The sequence below is a fragment of the Chroicocephalus ridibundus genome, chromosome 2 (assembly GCF_963924245.1).
Source record: "Chroicocephalus ridibundus chromosome 2, bChrRid1.1, whole genome shotgun sequence".
NCBI classification, from domain to species: domain Eukaryota; kingdom Metazoa; phylum Chordata; class Aves; order Charadriiformes; family Laridae; genus Chroicocephalus; species Chroicocephalus ridibundus.
The window spans coordinates 146614834-146635847 of NC_086285.1; the positions used below are offsets into that span (position 1 = coordinate 146614834).

A 21014-nucleotide genomic window follows, 5' to 3' on the forward strand; every position below is an offset into this window, starting at 1 on the left:
GTACAAGCCACAATTACGGAAAGGAGGGGAGTGCCTGAAAACATTACACTTTGTGTGTGATTTCCCTTTGAACCGCAGTGCACTGTAAGCACTCAAACAGCACAAACAGCACTAATTTATTTGGAGTTTGGTAATATAGAAGCAATGTGTATTTTTTCCCAGGGGGATCCAAGCTAACAAGAAGCCACCATCACCTTACTGCAGGTGCTTTCAGCACACCATTTGGAGCATCGTACATTTGGGCTTTCATAAAGGAAGACAACATAACCGATACAAGTATTTCTTTTTGTCCTGATCAATTATTTAAAATTATGTTAAACTAGCACATTGCTAGAGCCTGCAATGTAAATACTGCCTTTTCAAATACGAAGACAATCAAATGCTTGGAAAAGTTTGGTGTAGCTTGCAAGCTCCCTTAGCATGGCCAAGAGAAATAAAGCTACTGCCACCAACATTACATGGGCTTCATGCCTGTGGTTTCTAACAATGCCATCCTTGCTGCGTGGCCAGATGAAAAATTTAATTCAGTTAAGTTGCATGGGAAACTCTGGTCCCACTAACAATGCAAGGCAGCTCAATCATCAATCAATGACCTGTTAAGACTTGTGATGTCTTTGGGAGGCGGGGGGGCACAGAGGACCTGATTGCCTCCTTGCACATATGCCCCATGCACATGCAGCCACCTCTTTCCCTAGGTCTTGGCCGCACCGTGGTAGAGCCATTCCTGTCTCTGAGGCTGCAGAGATGGACAAATTCAGCGGTTCCTCTGCTGAGGTCCAAGCTGACATCCATCTTGAAATACCCAGCTCTTGGGGTTTCCTTACTGGCTGTAACATCTACCCCTAAATTGGCCACAGGGGGCCTGCGGGTATTGAGCAATCCCCAGACACCATCTGACCTTGTGCGATGCCCAGCATGTTCAGCCATCCTTCGCCCTGAAACACATACAAAGCCCTGAGGTGTCTGCCCAGCACCGCCGTGTCACAGGCTGCTCTCTCCCTCCTCCTCCTGGAGCCACTTCTTGCGGCTGAGCTGCAATAGCCTGTGGGAATCAGCATCCCCTGTGCCACCAGTACTCAGAAGCTACCCCCATTTCCAGGCCAGTAAGAGGTGCAGGGTCTGGGCTGGCAACGCTCACAGCTATCCAAAACTCATGGGGAGAGGAGGGTGGTCAGGAACAGCTGCAGAAGTGGGGAGGGAGGGGGAAAGGGAAGGCAGGTCTTCTCCTGATGCAGGACAGCACTCTGTATTTTGCTCGAAGGGCTTCTCCAAGCTCTGCACCATAAAACCTTTCACGTGAACGGCTAAGAGTGACAGCAGATGCTGGTATCCAGAGGGAGGGGAGTTTAAGTGCTGCTCTATTTCCTTCCCCAGAAGGTTTGCTTTGGGAGGAGGAGGTCGGAGGCGTGGAGCAGCTACCTGAGGGAGGGCTTTCTTGCCTGCTCCTCTGAAGCGTTGGAAATCGAATGGAGTGTAGTGTGCCATGAAGTCTCACTTCACTGCGGCTTTTATCTTTTAAAATTAGGTTAGCAAATTTATTGCTACAGTAGCTTAATCTCAGAGTGCATTATCTGTACACATGATGGACTGGAATATGAACTAATTCTGTCAATAAAGTGACTGCCTGCCTCCTAATTGCCAGATACAAGGAATTCAGTCTTCCCTTTGAGATGCTAAGCAGTTGCAGGCTGGTACAGTCCTCTCCCTATGCCTTTGGTTTGGATGCTTCCTACACCCAAGTTTTCTCAGGAACAGACGATGCCCTGGGAGGGGAGGGGAGGAGAGGAGCAGGGAAGAAACCTGCCTCCAGGCACCTGGCTGCACGCTGTGACTCTCCACTCGCCAGTGGGGTGACTTGGGGACTGCAGCTCCCAGGGACATCTCCGACTGATACTACGAGCTCTGTATGTGCTGGGGACACCTGCCTGTGTCCTGTATTGACAAGAGAGGCAGAGACCAGCAAAAGTGTCCCCTCTGCTGGGTTCAGGTCATCAGGGAGCTTCCTCGATGGAAGGGATCCTCCGCTGGAAATTCACGTCCAGAGCTCCCAGTGTTGACTGAACAAGTAAGGGGGCTGGACCGTGTCAGAGGCCAGAGCATGCGTAAAGGTACATGCTAAATGCTTTGAATCTAGAAACAACCTTTACCAAGTACATCCTTCGACAGCAGCTCAGGAGGTGATCATTTTAATATCAAACTCTCCACATTATTTGCCTACAGAAAGCAGGGGGCATCTGACTCTGGATTCAGACACCTAAATTTAGCTGTCTCCTTACAAGCTATGAAAATCTAGTCAATACCATCTTTGGAGTCTAGAGAGTGACTGAGGAAACTCCAAATTCACGGTCTGTTTTCAGGCAGAATCAGAAATATTGGAGGGTAGTTTCACAAAACTGCTTGAGGAGAACATGGTCCCAGTTTGCTCAACATCCAATGTCAAATTGAATTATATCAGTTGTTGTTGTTGTGGAGCTCCTTCATTTTAGCAAAAAGAGCTGGAAAATGCAACCTCATGCCAAATTAAAGCCTTTTCTGCCCTATTGCTCAGCAGACAAATCCTCAAATCAATTATTCTTAGAGCTGCAGCCTGGATAACTGTCTGTCAAGCAAGATCAAGTCTGGAGTGTCATGGGAGTATCTGGTCCTTGGCTTTATAACATCTCAGATGTAGGCACAAGGTGAAGGCTTGTCAGCCAACCCTCAATGTGCAAAGGTGAAAGATCATTCTTCAGATCAGAGAACACTCTAATGTTAATAAAAAAAATGCTAAATTATAACGCAGGGAACAGGCTTAACTGGACTGATTTGATATTTCTGAAGGCTTTTTCCTCTTCTTTTTAAAGGGAGAATCATTCAGCTCCCACTTATACCATACATTCAGAAGAACTAGCTGATAACATTGAGAGATATCCAAAACCTGAACTGTTCAAGGGAAGGAGGGCAAGGACTGCTTTTCCTGTCATCAAAAGGACAGCCAAATATTCAGTAATTTCTCCTCTCTAGCTTTATTTGAGCCTAAAAGAGAAGTAATTCTGTTCTCTGGTTTGTGGGATGTCACCACCAACTCCTTCAAAAGTCTCTAAACCCTTTGGCACAAAGAAGAAAAGACAGTAGTCAGATCTTTGTGAGGAATCACGGGGAGATGTTGAGGGAGAAGTCCTGCAGTCTTAATTGAAGAACTAGCAGGAATGTTGTTTTAGGACTACAAGATATTTATAGTCTCACTGATTTTGAATGTAAAGCGTACAAATATCATTTTTGCTATTCCTCTGCAGGCCAAGATCTGAGGAACATAGGCCAGAGCACAAAAGAATTTTTACCCCATTCCAAATTCCCATAAAAAAGTGTACTAAGCCTGAATGATGACTTTAGTCATTTGAATTATGAATTTGGCTTCATAACCCTCTGGGAGACTGAAGCATAGCAAAACACGTCTGCTAACACCCCGACTTGAGCAGCACAATTGGCACGTCCCGCTGAAGAGAGATCTCAGACTGAAGTTGTAGAAATGTTAGAGGTTAGAACTGAAGTTTCTTGGCAGAACTGACCTTATATGGGAACCCCGTAGAAAGTCTGCCTGCACTGGCTTTCAAACCAGCACGTAAGCTTTCGTTTCTAATAGATATATAGATGCATATAGAAAGCTAAATTGAAAACCACTTAGGTAAAATCAAAGTAAATAATTCCTGCTGGGGGATGTGCCGGACAGACTCAGACAGATGTTTCCTCTTTAAGGATCATGGGTTCAAATTAAAGGGGAAATCTCAGGTGGAAGGTGGTTACAATAGGATTCTTCAAAGACGAGTCTTGGCATGGATCTTGTTTAACATTTTCATTGATAACCACAATGCACAATCTCAAAGCACTGCAGTTCCTGATGATACCAAGGTGGGAGGCCCTGTCAGCTGGACAACCAGGCTACCACACAAGAAGAATGGGATGATTTTAGCACTGCAATAGCGCAATGGGATTAAATTCCTTATAATAAAGAGAAGTTTCTGAGGGACCAGTAGGAAGAATTGATGCTTTTAACTAGAAATGATGGAGCAGGAGAAAGAGTTGATCTTATATAGCCATAAGATAACTGGAAAACACCAGTATGATCTGACCTGCAGAAGACAAATGATGCTTCCTAATGAACCTGCTGAGACTGATCTGGTGAGTCCAGGAAGGGGGAAGAACCAATACTATTAATAAAAACGCAGCAGGTTATACAAGGGTTTGGAGATATGAGGACTCACCTGGATGACTGTAGTACGTGGCCAAGAAAGCATGCTCAGGAAAAGGGATTTTAGCCCACGGTGGCTGCAGAGCAGGGCTGTTAAGCCAAATAAGGGAATGGAAAGCCTGTGCTCTCAAAGGAGACCAGAGGCACTCGGCTGTTTAGCCTAGCTAAAGAAAGGCCAAGAGGGGATATGGTTGTAGTCTATAAATACATCAGAGGGGGTAAACACTAGGGAAGGAGAAAAGCTATTTAAACTGGAGGACAATGCTGGCAAAAGAACAAATGGGTATAAACTAGCCATGAATAAGTTTTGGCTGGGAATGAGAAGCAAATCTCTAACCACTAGAGCAGCGAAGTCTGTGGAACAGCCTTCTCCAAAGATCACAACACAAATGGCCTAGCTCATGTGAAAACAGAGCCTGAAAAATCCAAGAATAAGGTCTATATGATGCAGATACTTGCTGTGGACTGGATGAGTCAGGAGGTCCTCTCCTGTCCAGCCTTCCTCTGGAAGAGAAATGGCACCCTAAAACTCAAGTGCACTTCTTACAGTGGGCAGAGTCTTTCTGGCACAAAGGATCACCAAGGGGAGAGTCAAAGGCAGTAATGTTAAGTAAACGTGTTTATGATATCTCTGTCTTCCTTGTCTGTATGTGATCTCCCACGGCCGCACATCAGTAATGCAGAGCCGCAGGAATGTGAGCAGAGAGTTATACAAGCAGACGAGCGAGTGCCAGGACACGGCAGACAGGTCAGGAGAGCCGGCCAGGTCTGTCAATTCAAGCAGCAATACGATTATTGCAAAAAATTTAATTGAAATGAAGATTTACAAGTAACCTCAATAAAATTCACAGCTGGTTGGGCTTAACCTTGGAGTCAAGAGGATTAGCAGAGTATGTTGTCCAAATCTGTGAAATAATAAGTTTTCCATTTTCTTTGAAAGTGAATCATGTGCCCAGTTTCTCTTCAGTACTGATGGAGCAGTATTGATTCATGCTTTCTACAAAGTTTTTCTTCTTTAATGTGATCCCTTTGTCTCCTATAGGGAACACAATAATTTATTGATACCACATATCTTTTTCATCTGAAGACCTCTTACTACTTTTCAAAGATTACAGGGGGACAGCTGCATTTCAGTGTTGACTGAACCAATGGACAGGAAGAGGGAGAAAAGGATTTTTTAAAACATCTGGATAGCTTTTCATACGAGCTGGTCTTGTTCTCCTGGACCAGCTGGGGTCAGTTTTCAAGGTTCTTGGATCATCAGGGACTCACAGGGGGACCAGCACAGGACAGACTCTCATAGGCACTGCCTGACCCTATCAGGGCACGGAGGCTGTTGGCACTTAAACTCCTTACGGCCACCCTTCTGCTCCAGGGCATGCCCAGAGCTGTCACGGTTGTGACAGCGGGGAGGCACCTTGCCCTGTGCTCCCCTCAGGCTGCACCAAGACAGACATGGAGGAACCCCTCCGCTTATCACCTTCATGCAGCAGTGCCCTGGATGCATGGGGCTGCTCCCACAGCCACGGTGCACAGGTGCTGCTCCATCCCTCAGGCTTTGCACTCCCGCATCCCTGTGCTCCTGATCCAACGTCCCCAGTGTTACATCACGTATCACTCTGCTGCTGGACCTCCTTATTTCCTCGCTAGCCTCAGCGCACCCATTCCTCCACAGGGAGAGACATGACCCTCAGATATCATGGCTGGAAAGTACTTCAAGTAACAAAATAATATAATATTCACTCCTTGGATGTGTCTTCTCTATGTTTCATATATTATAAATGACAGTTTTAAGGAGGGCTGCTCCTGCAGCAAGTAGCACAAATCCTTTGGATGCTGCAGGGCACAGGACATGTTTGATTCTGCTGTTTTGCTATCAGGTACTTATATGCAAAAGTCAAGAAGTTAACCTGTATGAAAGTTGTCAACTCTCCACCTAACGGGGAACAACACAAGTGGAAGGGAGTTGTTGCTCTAGGACACCATGTTGGACTGAGTTTTCCCTTTTCCTCCTCTGAAAATTGTCTGCCCAGGATTTGAAATAGCAACAAAGTACAAAACAGCAGTGAATGACACCAAGGCACTTCAGTTTGTAAAACTAAAACTAGCCATGCACAGGTTTGCAAGCAGAGAGGAACACCACAGTCCTCCGCTACCTAATGAGCTTCCAGAGGGCAGCACCGAGCCCAGTGAAACGGGTTCGAGATGAGACAGGGAGATCAACTGTCCATCAGTCTGAACTCTCTGCCCACATTTTGGCTACCTCCTGGGTTTCCTCAGGGCAGGAAAAAATAGCTGAGAACAGATACCACCGTACCTAACAAATTCATCTCATGCCAATTTTTCTCGGGGGCTGTGTAATATAGTTAACCACTGTTCCTATTAGAAACACCAAAGCTAATTAGTTTATGTAACCGCATTAGATGGAGAAGGTGCATGTTGCTGATATTTGCTTAGTGGGAATGTAGCATAGATCTTCCTTTTGTCCACTTATAATTAAAATAATCTTCTTCGTATATTAGATTCAGTGGCGTATAATGAAATGCAATGAAGATTCCTGGAGTAAATCACATTTTTCTTAATATGTTTAAACAATTTTATGGAGTCTTTTATTGATTGGAGGAGCAGTTTCAGGAATAAAGTGCTTAAACAGACATGACAAACCATCCAATTACCCAGCACTTCTCAAGACTAATGCCTGAAGTAACGAGCATGTCACAGGATGGTGCCGCTTCCATTTGTGCCAGGTGCCCAAGAGGCAGCCATCATAAATTTTTGCAACTGGTGGGGTGGGGGGATTTCAGAAACGACTGGGAGAAAAGCCTGTCACTGTATTGCCTGTGCGGACAAATTTAGCACTCTGTGAAATCTTGGTTAAAATTGCCCAACAGCAGACTTAGACAACCAACTTTAAGTAGTAAGGAATAGGGGCTTATGTCCAGTCAAGCAGTGGCAATTTGGACAACACCGATTCTTCAGCGGAAAGATTGAAGCAAAACATAAAATATGATACAGAACAACTGATGAGACACGCAAATGGTTGAATAGGCTTTTATTACCAGATGAAATAACCGTGCTTTAAAACAGGAGCACATTTTGGTTAAAAAATGAACAAAGTCAAGGAATCGTACATTAGAGACAGCTGCTTAGTGGAACTAGGAATTTAAGAAAGTTTTTGCTTTTATCTGATGATGCTTGGAAGCAAAATTTGTGTTCCATTCTGTGAAAGAAATATTTCCTCTTGTTGATCTTTCCTTTAGAAAGACATATTTCTGTTTCACTAGTGAGAGCAGTTGCGTAGCTATAAATGCATGGCAGGCTGCGCAGAACAGATCTTTAATTATACCTATCCTTCCATCAGTTCACCGGGAGACGATCGCTCAAGGCTAATAAGGATTAAAACGTATTCAATGACTCTGGAAAAATGCCTTAATGCTAGTCTTCCTAAATCCCCTGTATTATTTGGAGCAATATGAGCACACCAATTTCTGTTTGCAAATAAAAGGGAAAAACTTTACAATTCCATGCAGTCATGCCCATGTCCTGCTTTACTAAAACACGGGGTCCTGCTTCACCAAACCCCACAGTTCAAAACAGCCCAGCCAACATCCTGGTGCTCTGCAGGGCCATGGCTTCCACAAAAGGACCGTCCGAGACATCGTAGTCGTGGTCACATTCACGTGACTGGGATGGCTGCTGACATTAAATGATTTGCCTGGGGTTACAAGCGAGTCTGTGGAGGAGTTTAAACAAAGACCCCAGCCTGAAGAGTCCCAGCATGACAGATTTTGCCTGCTACCGAGTGACATAACCTACCTCTGCTCAGCATCTGATAAATGAGCTGCATTTCCAGCATGCGGCAAGGTCGAGGTTTAGTCCTGTCCCACCAGCCACGTGGCTGGCGATGTCCCCAGGGACAGCAGGAGGCTGCTGCCCCAGAACAGAGGCGCGGGCAGCCGATCTGCCTGCAAAATCCAGGGAAAGTGGAAAACACTCCATGTCGAACAGAGGAAGTAATAAAAACAATCAAACAGCTTGAAAAGCCGCAGGCAAGGAGACAGGTAAATGCTCCCCTGGCTCCCTTGAACCCCACTGACATTATGCTCCAAAGCTATAAAATGTAAAGGTTGAATTCAACAAAAACAGAAGCACCGGGAGAAAACTGCACTTGGAAATCTCCTTTCCTTTTTACCTCTTTCAGGCCTGAAGTTTTACAAAAGAGAGCACCTGGACATCTTGCAGAGCGAAATATGAAATCCTTGACAGCGCTTCATGGCAGAGACAGTGCTGTGCACAGGGCTGTGGCAGAGCTCGCTTCAGGCAAGGCAGGATTTAGAAAACAGATTTCAGGCACCATACAGCCTTGGGAAAGTGAATCATGTTAGTGCCTCATTGAGAGGGTTAATAATATAATAATAATATATATAATAATAATCCACCAATTGGATAACAATTTAGTCATTCTGGAGAAATAGCGGAGCAGAAGGGGTGTAGCAGTGAATATCCACCTCTGCAGTTTCCACATCTTTAAAATAAATGGATTGTAAACTAGAAAATGTTTAATACTGAACCAGGCAGTATGAAGTGCGTGTACTAAGGAACAACATGAAATCACCATCAAACCCACACACGGGGGAAAAGAAACCTGTGTACAGAGTCACGTCAGCGCTGAACATGAGAATGTCCCTCTATACAGACGGCTGTTTCTCTATAGACCAAAGGTTTTTCTTTATCCTTCCTTCTAGCCATGTTCCTCACTTCCTTCACTCTGGTCCTATTAAAAACCCACTGCTTTGTTCAACAGACTGGAGCTGCCAGCCTTTTTGTCATGCTTCAATGGGCTGGTTTCCTGCTGGTGGCCACGGCGAGAGCTTGCAGCTCACGAGCTCTCCCCAGCCCTGGGCTTCAGAAAAACTGGTTTTCTGTTTTTAAGGGCTTTTTTTTCCCAAGAATTCCCACCCAGTTACGCACGATGACATTTACCACATCACCTGTGACTACAAAGCAAATGCATGTGGGTGCATTCCCCAGCACGGGGGCCAACTGGCACAGAAATTCCCTCATCCGTGCTGTTGAACTTTGCACCCTCCTGAACAGTGACCGTGTGCCATCTGCCCCATGGGATTGGCCCAGTGGCACAGGCTACATCCCAGACTGGGCTTGGGCACCAGCTGGGAGGATATGAATTGGCTGGGAGGAAAACTGGGGTAGGGATTGCTCCGGAGAGACAGCGGTTTCCATCACTGAGCTGTGGTGCTGGGGATGCTCCCTATTTAATGCGGTATGGACAGAGCCACCGGCTGTAGTACAGACACAGCCATTACCTCAGGAAACTGGATAACTTGTCACCTGCTTGAAAGTTAACGCTAAAATAAGAAATGCCAAGGCTTGGGGGAAGCAAGATTTTATCTACTGGGAAAGGGGAATTGAGGGGGGATTATGAAGCAAACCCAGCATCCAAATCATTTGGGACACACTCTGTGACGGCCCTGGGCTCTGCGATGGGCTTGCTGGGGCTCTGAAGGGGCTTCAGGGTGCTTGCAGACCAAGCAGCCAGACTGGCATCCAAGGAGGGTCAAAGGCACTGCTGGTGAGCACAGGGGAAAAATACCCAGTGGGAAGGGCCAGGGGAGGTGGGAATGGTGGGGTGGCAGTGGCAGCCCCGGCTGGGGAGGAGGCCACTGGGGGACAGAGTCTACCTGGCACTGGTGCTCTCTGGTGATCTGGGCAACTCCATCGCAGCTCTGCACCCAGGCTTCTGCCTGATTTTGGCAGCCCTCTGCTGACAGCGACACAGAGCCCTGAGCCTTGCTCCCACCCTGTGTGTATATGTGGATCCTGCTCTCCACTGCAACGGATGCCACTCTTCACATTTGTGCTGGTGGCACTTCTGAATGCCAGCCTCAGTGATGCTCAGCCCTGGCACCCCCAAATACCACCCTTGGTAGGTTTGACCCTTGCACCCTAAATGCCAGCCCCAGCGGGCTCAGCCCCTGCTCGCGCTGAGCAAGCCTGTGGCTGGGGTTATTCCAGACCCCAAACCAGAGTGAGGGCTGTGGGGTGGCCGTTCCAGCCCCCCAGCACCCCATATTTAGCAGCAGCATCTGTCCAAGCGGCGGGTGACTCATCTGGGTCCGGCCACCTCCTCGCACAGTGCCTTTCGCTATGACTCTGGGGATTTCCAGGGAGAGACGGGCGCTGCTGCCTTCAGTGGAGCAGAGCTGGGAGGTCCTGCGTGCCAGAGCCCCCGCACGCAGCGGGGGGCAGCTCCTCTCCACCCCCCTGCCAGGGCCGCAGGAGGGCTGGCTGGTGCCCAGCAAGGGCAGTGAGAATGGGATGCTCCTCACCTCCTGCTCAGTGCTTGGGCAGCCAGCCACAGTGAAGGTGAAGTGCTTGGACGTTCAGCAGCAAGCTGCTGCTGTGAGCATTTAATTTTTAATTCCTCTCAGAGCTTCTTTTCCACTGTTCCTCCCCCCATCCCCAGGGGAAGGATGCCAGCACCCGCTTCTGGAGCTCCTGGTGTTTGGCTGCGTGCCTGACCGTGAGGGAGGAGAGGGGTGTCCCCAGCCAGCCCCGGTGGGTGCTGCCCGGAGCCCCTCCGGAGCAGCTGCTTTCCCGGGTCAGCTTTCAAGGATGGGACACCTGAGGCATCCCAAGGGCTGGGGCTGCGTCCTGGCTCAGTGGGATCTGCCTGCATCACCGGTCCTGAGGCCAGACTCCCTCAGGCTTATTTTCCCAAAGGCTACCCCTCCTTCTTCAAAACAGCATCCACCAGCAAGGGATGCTTCTGGTCAAGTTGGGCTACAGAGGCGTTGGACAGAAGGAACCCACCACCTGCCAAGGCACATTCCCACCGTGCTGGCCATGAGCATGTCCCCCGTGTAGCTGGAAGCCGTTCGGATGTGTTCAGGCTTCCCCTTGGAAACAGGAATAAGAAATGTTTCTCTGCAAGGGCAGCTGCAAGCTGTGCAAACCCGAAGCTTGCCCCTGAGAAGCACCACTGAGAGCTGTCAGGAAGGAATTGCCAGGCTCACCACCGAGGAGGCAAAGCTGCCTGAAATACTGGGAATTGCCACCTGCCTGGTAGTTGCCATTAGCATCCAAGGGCAGCTCGGATCCCCCTTGGCGCAGACACAGGAGAGTGTGCAGCTGTCCGGCTCGGCTGCACATCCCGCTCAAGCCATTCCGCTGCTTAAAAATGTTATTTTGGGAAAGAAATGAATAATGGGAACAGCACTGGAAAAGCGTGGGGAATTCAGCAAACAAAAGAAAAGCTGCTATTTTCGAAAATGCCTCGAACTGGTGACCGTGGCTTGTTTTAACCCCTTCTCTCCCAGCTGTCTCTCCACTATCCTGCGCAGAGTGCCGCCCATAGGCACGGTGGGAGCTGCGGGCAGGAAAGGTGTGTTTTACTACATGAGCAACACCACAGTGAACTCATAACTAACACGTGGTGAGCTAATAGCAAAATACACCTCAATTTTTAACCAGACCCTTTGAATTAAGTGAGGTGGGGTTTTCTGCAAGGGTCCCAGTGTTTAATGAAAAAAGCAAAAATCAGGCAAGCAGTCACCTTGCTAGCTCTTCTGTCACCTTTTGTCATCTTTGAAAGAATTGTACTTTTCTAATTGGGGCATCACAAGCACTCTGTGGACATGGGGAGTGGGGGGCTCTAACCCTGCACAGCAGCTTGCTGCCTGGCATTCAAGGAGAAAAGGCCGTCACTGTTGCACGAAAAGAAACTGAATCTGCCAAGGCTGCAGATCCAGGTAAACATCCTCAACTTGTCTTCACAAATTCATCAAGACCCTCCAGAGAGCTGGCGTGGAGCATGTTATACTGCTGTTTTGTCAGCTCTCATTTAGCCTTGCTGCTAGTGTGACCAGGTCTGCAAGGTCTCTTTGCAGCCCTGGTCAGCACTGGCATGGTTCTCCTGCCTGCAGCATCCCGCGCCAAGTGACATCTGGCACAGGTGACATCTGGGCCACTGCCGCCAGCAGCTCCGCTGGCCCTCCTGATAAAAGGCACCAGCCGCTTTCCCACGTGGGCTGAAACTTAGCAGAGGAGCAACAAAATAGGAAATAAATGTGTTGGAACCGCTGCCCTGATGACGCTGGAGGAAGAACAACTAAGGTCCGACCGCGCGTTTTCAGTTCCTGAAGAGACACTGCCCTGGCGTGCACTGCGCTGCTCTGCGTGTCCGCTGGGACTCCCATGGATGCTGCCACGGACCCAGCAGCAGAGACAGGGGCTGTTCTCTCACAGGCAATCTCATTTCTAAATTTTTCAGGGAAAAGTGTTTTTTGTTTCAGGAAGCAGACTCCAAGCATTGCTCCCTGGATTTTCCCTTCCAGGAGAAGTATGAGGAAATAAAAACCTGTATTTTGTTCACAAAGAGAGGAGTTCCTCTTTCCACTGCCCTTGACCTTCCCAAGTCCCAGTACTTCTGCCTTTCACTGGGCTCTGCTCCTCAGCTCCTACCTTAATGGAGTCAAGTGAGACTTCCTTGGCAGGAGTCACCCAGTTCCTTGATCAGGCTCTGGCAGCAGAGGTAAAGCAAGATGTAGACGGTCTTTCTGCAGAAGTGCCCACTACCTTCTTCAAGAAGGTGGCTCTTAAATAACTCCATGACTGAACAGTCCCACGCAGACCTCAGAGCTGTAAGTGGTTTAACAACATGGTGCCATCAAACATTACATGCCTTGCAACTCACGCTGGGGTTTTGATTAAGGAAACCCTGTAAAGTGGCAAGCAAGAAGTGAAAATTCTGGTAATGTTCACAATTTTTAGCAGTAAAATAATTGAAAGTGAAATCTGTTTGCTGTGTCAAATCAGCGATAATATTCAAGCAAGAGGAGACCATGGTTAGACTGAAAGATGTATCCTTGGACAGCCGAAATTTTGCACTCTTCAGTTCACATCAGCCTGTGAAATAAGTCCACAAAAATGCAGGCTACCCTTCACGTGAGACTGTTCTAGTAGGGTCAGAACGACTTTACATGAAAAACCTCACGCAAGATAAACAGCTATGAATAGGACACTTGACAGACAGGTCCAGAGGACAACAGACAGTGTTTCTGCTGAGACATAATTGCTCTAATTGGACCTGGGCTTGCTAAAATGGTAAAGTTAAAGAGGACTCTGCAATCATGCTGCCATTCTGCACAAAAGAATAGTGTTGTGATAGAAAGCATATAGCAGTTGTGGAAATAATCAACGTCTTTGTGTTCGCTTCCCCCTGGCATCTTGGATTTGCCATTAGGAGCATGCACACAACACAAGCGGAATATTTTCTTTAGAGTTAAAGGTTCTCTGGGCTGAATTGCTTAATGGCTGAAGTCTCTTTGAGTACTATTCAGCTGAAGTTAGACACTTCAAATGAGCCGGATCCATTGTGTTTCTGCAGTCCTGGAGAAAATGCAGAAAGGCCGTGTGAGGCACAATCAGGGAATCTGCCCACTCTAGGAGCAAAAGAATTTGGTGAGGAAAGAAGGTAACTTTGACCTTTTTCAGCTTTAACTTGTCTTCTCTGGAGCGAAAGCCTGTAAACTACCTGATCTGATCGTCTAATAAAACCTCCCTACATGTAATCTTGGGTCTCTCCAAAGCCTGATCTCTTTTATAATATGAGAACAAACATGAAGCTTTTAAAGACAGAATCTTTTTTCTCTGATAGCATGTACCGTGCAAGGGTTGACCGTGCGGTGTTTCTCCAGCCCTATGTTGAATGCAGCACCCAGCAGAGAGAGCGGCCCTTTTAGCCACCGTCGCATCAGATGGCAGCAAAATGACACAGCGTCAACATTTACTTCCCTGACTCTCTCCAGCAGCTCCGTTTCACATGAAGTTTGGCTGGCCCATACCCCAGACAACCTGTGACACTGGGCAATGCCACCAGAGGTCTCCTCTGGGGCAAATGCAGAGGTGACGACAGAACAGTCAAGAAGTGACAAGCCTGCCCCTGGCCTCATCCTGCTATCTCCCAGTCACTTAGTCCTGCCCAGGGCTCTCCTTTCCCCACGGAACACCTCTTGGCCCATGGTCCATCCTGCCCCTGCTCCTGAGCTCCCATTTGGCCCACTCCCGAGCCCCCGTTCTCTTGGCAGTGAAATTCAGCACACTGCTAAGAGGCTTTGTGACAAATGTGGCAGGTATAAACCTGTCTCAAATCCTTTCAGCCCCGTGTGCGTCTCCTGCCAAGCACAGACAAAGCCGGCCGAAACACTGTCTCCTGCCCCTCTGGAGTTGCTGAGTAAATGTGCAAAAATGCTGGTGTGATGCTCAGGAGCCCATGCCCCACTGCCAACCAGCACAAGGGTCCCCACACAAGGCCACTTCTCCATAAGAAGCTAACCTGGCTTACTGCACCCTCCTTAACAAAAAATCCTTCTCAGGTCATCTGCAACGATGCCCTGCAGATCCTGCCGTTTGCTCACATTGCAAATACCAGGTCCAGGTTGCACGACGTGCATCACCCAAAATGCGAGTGATAGAGCAGAGGTCCTCCCCTGTGCCCACCCAGCCAGGGCTGGGTGTAGGTGGGTGCGGGAAGGCGGCCCTGGGAAGGTATGGGAAAAGGGTCTTGCTGCTCAGAGCACACCGAGGGCGACGGTGTCCCTGAGTCACCAGGAACCATGCCACCAGCCAGCCCATTTATCCGTACAGTCCTGGGTTCATAGGCCCACGCTTCTCCTTTTCCTGCCCTGCCCTGCCATTTCCGCTGGAGGAGCACCGGGACTCTCTCTCTGCAGGACTGAGAGAGATGTACGGGGGCATCGAAGGATCAAACGTGCCTCACACCCAATTTCTACCTCCTCCCAGTGCCGGCTTTGCTTTGTGCATCGCGGGCTCCGCTCCACATACGGGCTTGTCCAATGCCCCAGCAAGGTGGTAGGAAAAATCAGCCATGGATGATGCTCTCCAAAGGAGTGTTTCAGACAAAATGGGATCGTATTTATCGACACAAGTCCAACTAAAAAGAGAGGATGTGCTCATTTCTGGCTAATATGTCTATGATAAGCCAAAGATCATAATAAGAATAGTAAAAAATGGTAAGGATTGACATCAGTGAGATTTATGCAGCTAAAACTTTGCATGACACTGTGAATGTGTACAGCAAAAATATTTGAAATACAAAAGAAGAGAAAGAGAGTTAAACTGAGACTCATCCTCTGGTCTCTCCCGTGAGAGAAGGCATTGCTGGGAATTGGGCACTGGGCAAATTAAAACCAGTGTTTCAGCCCAAACGACAAGCTTCTTGGCTTTTCTGCGTGTAAATCAGATCTGTACATTATCTCGGTGTCATTCTGTGGCTGAAAGCAATTCAGCAACTACCAGCACAGCCAGACTGAAATTCGGCAGAACAGGATCTGAGCACTTCAGCTCTTAATGATTAGATGTTTCTGTGGAAATGAATCTTACGAAAAAATGAAGTTCGGCAGAAAGTTGACAGCGTGTTGAGACCGCAGAAGGGAGAGGAACTTTACAACTTGGCCTTCCCATTTTCCACCTATAGGATTTCAGCATTTGCTAAAGTTGTAGTGAGGGCAGCTTCTTCACAGTCCTCCCTCTGGGAAATATCACATTCAGCAATTCCTGAATTACAGTTTCTAATTATATTTTCATACTGTAATGCTGTCTGAAATGCAAATTTGATGACAGAATAATTCGATCCATGTAAAATAATTACAAAATTACTGTTTCTCAAACCTCAACTCATACTCCCTGCTATTTAAGAAGATAAATTTAACAGCAGCAAAAGTACAGCCAAAACATAGTCTATTTTTTTAACTGTTATCTGACTATAACTGTCTGCATAGATTTTGGCTCACCATGGAAGATCATTTCTAAAATGTGACCACCAAAAACATTCCAGAGTTAGGATTTTTGTTACTTTAGCTTGGAACAAACAGCCGGGTCAACTTCCATGTTGCAGTCAGAGTACCATACGCGTGGCATCTGTGTTTAATTGGAAAAGCAACTGTTGATTAAAATGCCAAATCTCCACTGCAGCTCAGTTATCGTTCAAACCAGTTGTTGCTAATGTTGATGCAGGACATGGAATTAGCACAAAGTAATGATTTTTAGCAGGGTGGAAACCAGCTTCTTCAATATGTAATTTAAGAGCCTGAAACTCCATACTGCTACATCAGTTCCCACTGCCTGACAATTTCCACCCCCCATATGAGGGATTTTATTACCGCCCTGAAATATTGCCTTGAGTAGTGGCTCGGACCTTTAAAAAGACGGCAGAAATCTCATTTTGTTCAAAAAAATGCGAGAAGGAGTCAGTGTTCTGTGTTGCAAGATTTTTTTAGGCTTTATTATGCTTCTAGCCTAAATTTAGATTGTCATTGCCCATCAACTCAAGCAGATCAAGGTAGAGCATGCTAAAGGCTTGAGTGTGTTATTATTACTAGGCTAGAGGCATCAACAGCTCGCGTCTGTTTTTTAATTTCCCTAGCTACATCCAGTTGTGTGAAAAGTGACTCCAGGAGATCTCAGTCCCGTTTTTAGTCGAGGTCTCTCCTAAGGTGAAGTACTCCAATTCCCCAGGAACTGCTGGTCTGCTCCCCCTTCTCCGTGGACAAGGAGACTGTCGGAAGAGATCGTCTCCTCCTTGTGTGCGTGCAAGGGGGTGACATTTGCAAATGATATGAAGGCTGCTGGGATGTATGGGGTCAACCTGCCCGCCCCAGAAGAAGGTGGAGTGTAACCTAGCCCATGCACATCTCATTTTTTCCTCTGTATCAGAGGATTTCAAATCCAAGTAAGCTGGCAGTGTAGCAGTTGTGGCGTTGGGCAGAAGATGAGGGATGGGCTACAGCCACCTTCACCCCCCGCCTCGGTGGTCGGAAGGAACCTACAGGCTGTTTATTCTTTTCTCATGGTGGGTGAAACCATGGCAGGGCAGAGACGGTGGGATGCTTAGCATTACATTGCCTGGCAATTTCACACACTCCCAAGGTAAAATCCAGGTGTTTGTCGAAAGGGTTTGGTACAGAGTTGATCAGCGAGAACAAGAGGGTAAAATCACCGAGCAGAGGCACACAGCCCCGGGATGACTCTCACACACCATCCCCTGCCCTTCCCCTGAGGAGGGACTTGCGTCTTTTCCTCCAGTTGCAGACCCTCACACTGTTCTCCTGACCGCGACTCAGCCATCCCCACCTCTGGGGACCAAAGGTGCCTGGGCCGATGGGATGCCCAAAGCCCCCCAAGACTCAATGAGATGGGGCAGAGATGGTCACTCTGCCAAGCTGGACACATCCCTGTGCAACATCAGCAGCACTCACCAGCTCCCCCAGTAACGCTGCCTCGCAGACCTCCTGTCACAACATGGCCAGGACCCTTCTGGTAAAACACGAAGCAGTTTATCACCCTCCTCTCTCAGGTCAAGTTAGTGCCTTTTGAAGACTTGCTCAGTATTACTAAAGCAAGATATGTCCATTCCAGCTGGAGATGAGGAACCTATTTTTAAAATGTTTCTAATGAATAGCCCTTGAGCAAAGGCTGCATCAATTACTTTTCACCTTGCAGGTGTCTTCAAGGCATCAAATGCTACAGGACGCTGTATTCAAACCTAAATGAATGAGGTGAAGCCCCAGCCCTCACCAAGCATCACTGCCACGCTGATGACTGAAGCCAAACCTGGCAGGCAACCACAGCTATATGTGGAGCCAAACCCTCCAGATGGAAGGTGAATGACTTTTCTTGAATGGCAGGTGCCGCTCAGCTCGAATCTGTCCCTGTAATCCATGCCCCAGTCCCTCGCCGGACTTGCCCCACCAATGTAAGCTGGCGAACAAGCAGACCTCGGAGGGTGGTGGGTCGCATTGGCCGCCTCCCCCTGCCCTCTCCTCCCACCCCACCACCCAGACTCCGGGGGGACTCACATGCAGGGGGGGAATGATGGACCGCCGTCAGCCGAAACACGGGTCCCCACGCCGGCTGGGGACCAGCTGTGCCCAGCTCAGCCCGGCCAGCTCGCCCGGGCGAGGATGCTGAAAGCCCCGCTCCCTGCTGGAAGACCAAGCACGGGGTGCTCAGCACGTCCCCGGCAGAGCTGCGAGGTGCCTCCAAACCTTGGCTAAACTCACCTACGAGGACCCAGTCGAGATTCCTCATGCACTGATGCACTGGCATCAGGTGAAGAATTTAATAAAGAAAATTTAAAATATTTCACACACACACACCCTGAAACCATTGATATTTTAGGCACAAGAGTTAAATTGGAAAGAACAGATGAGATAACACCAAGTGAAATGGTTTAGAGGTTTCAGACGCATTTATCCTTGTTGCTCTGTTAAGAATGCCAAATGTGGTGAAATCCAGAGCGTTAAGCCATAACTTTCCTTACAGAAGTGCTTTCCGTTTCAATCTCTGCCTTGGCTCCCTTTCTGAAACAATTACTTCTGCTGCATTTAATAACATCAGAATAATTTTTATAGAATTTTTTTATCTTTTTTTGCTCTGTGTTTTAAATTGCTTTGCAGATCCGTGATTGTTTCAGACTGGTTGCTGCTTTCAAAAATCATTACCACTATCAATAAACCCTTTGAACTTTGGGAGGAAGGGAACAGGAGTATATAATTAGAGAAGATAAGAACGATCAAGCATACTTTTCCAGGAAATAACGCACACGATGCTTCAGCAGTAATCTCTTCTTCAAACGACTCTATATGTTCCCACACAAGCAAACTCAGGCTGTGGCACTAAACTTCAGCAGCCCTGGGATCTCCCTCCCCACAACAGCCCCCTCGGAGTAGAGTGCGATACAGAAACAGACCCAAAGTCCCTCTTCTTTTTACAAAAAGGCTCAAACAGCGTTTCATTTTCCAATTACCGTGGTGCTGTTCATGCTGCAGTTCTTTTTTTAGCTATTCTAACTGCTCTCAACCCACAACAGAAAGAAAAAAAAAAAAAGGCAAAACCCAAGCTCTATGTGCGCGCGTGAGAAAAAGGGTAAAAGCCTGTGTTACAGCAATGTTGCTCTCTTGGCATATTTCAGACAATTTTTCAGGAAGCTCTTGATCCTTTCCTCTGTAAACACTACACGGTCAAGAGTGCCGCGTGCCCCAGGAGAGGGACCGGGAGCCCGGGGAGCGCCCGGGGTGCGGGGACTCCGTGTGAACAAAGATGATTTAAAGACTCGAACTTTGGGAGCTGGATTTCAAGCTGTTCCTAACCGCATCGGCTGCTGGCTTCCCCCTCGCCGAACACGTTGGGTACAAACCCGCCTGAATTGGGCAGCATTAAGAAAACTACAAGTTCCAACAGAGGTATAAAGCTGTAGAGATGCCCAAATCAACACAATGCCTAAACATCATTTCTTTTAACTCCAGAATGCGTTAGCCAAGGATTACTCGTGTTCATTTATATTCCTAAAGTGTCAAATGAGAACAATATCATTTTATTCTCCTTTCATGGATCATTAATCTAAATTTAAGTCCGCTTTGCAGCCTGCACACAGAATTAGTAACTGGAAGCTTCTTTGCATTTATCTGATAGTGCGGGGCTTGTTCATCAAGGCAAACTTCCAGCCAAAACAAACAAGTGAAAAAAATATCAGTCCCGATAAGCTGCTCTCTATCCTTTTTTTTTTTTTTTAAAAAGGAAAAAAAATAAAATAAAATACCTGACGAGAACATAAAGCAAATGGTTACCTCACACTGCAGAAATGCAAGTTTTTAATAGTCCATGCTCTGGCAGCCCCTGAGAAACAGCAGCGGCGGCGGCGGCGGGGATAAATCCAGCATCCACTAGGTTCTCACAAGGCTTTGGCTGCGCGGCCGAAACCGCAGGCTCTGCCTCCAGCTGACGTCAAGGCGGCTGTCACATGGCCCGGCGCAAGCCCAGGGAGCACTGGTTGTCCTGGCAACCCCAGCACTGCTCCGAAATTATTTCAATAGGTCATCTGTCATACTGCGTGCACATTGGAACCATCGCGGGCGCCCGGACAACCCAAACACCAAGGGCTCACTGGGGCTGGATGCGCCGGGGGGTTGGTCCCACCGCCGATGCTCTCTTAACCCTGTCCCTGTAAGAAAACGCGCCTCCCCCTTCCTCTTCCTCCTGCATCCCCAGCCTCTGGCAGAAAAAAACTCTTTATATGCTTTGGTTTGCCCAAGCAAAGGGGCGAAAGCACTGCCCTCCGTGCGTACCGGGGCACCTCGACAATGAGCGGCCAGGCGCTGCACCAGCTAGCTAAAATTAGGGTCTTTCAAAATGACACACAGTTGAGGTTTTATGCGTAGCCACAGAGATGCGCGTTTGGTCGCCAGCATCTCTGCCCCGATTCGGGGCCAGGCAGCAGCGGTCCTTGCCAAAGTGATGTGGGATGGCAGCCATGTGGGGCTGTGGGCTGGCGCCCAGAGATGCCTGGCCAGCTCAGCCTCGCATCCCTGAGTCTCGGACACGGGTTCCTCGTGCTCACCTGCCCGCGATACTTCTCCCTCTGCTCCCAGCAAAACGTCCCGGGAAGGGGGACGAAGCAGTGCCTGCCTCCACCTGGCTCCGACTCACCTCCGCAGCCTTATCCTGCAGGCAGAGACACAACACCAGTGTCTCAGATTTCCTTGTAACTCTAGCTAAAATTCACTCCTTCCCCCAAATTGCCTTTTTTTCTCTCTGCACATCACCTTACCAGAGCCCCGCAACACGCACACACGCGCCAGGGGCAGGATGCGGGAGAGGCTGGGAGAAGGGAGAGACTTTCACCTGCAAGAAGCAGGGAGGAAAGGCCAAGTGTCAGTAACAGGAAAACGCTCCTGTGCTCATCTGAGTC

General features: G+C 48.1%; 1 protein-coding gene across 1 annotated transcript in view; it reads right to left on the reverse strand.

Moving 5' to 3' along the window:
* Positions 1-20213, reverse strand: part of NCALD (neurocalcin delta) — a 60414-nt gene extending 40201 nt beyond the window's left edge. The window contains exon 1 of the mRNA XM_063327292.1: positions 19894-20213. The gene's annotated coding sequence lies outside the window, so the exon portion shown is untranslated. The remainder of the gene's footprint in view (positions 1-19893) is intronic.
* Between the last annotated feature and the right edge of the window lie 801 nt (positions 20214-21014).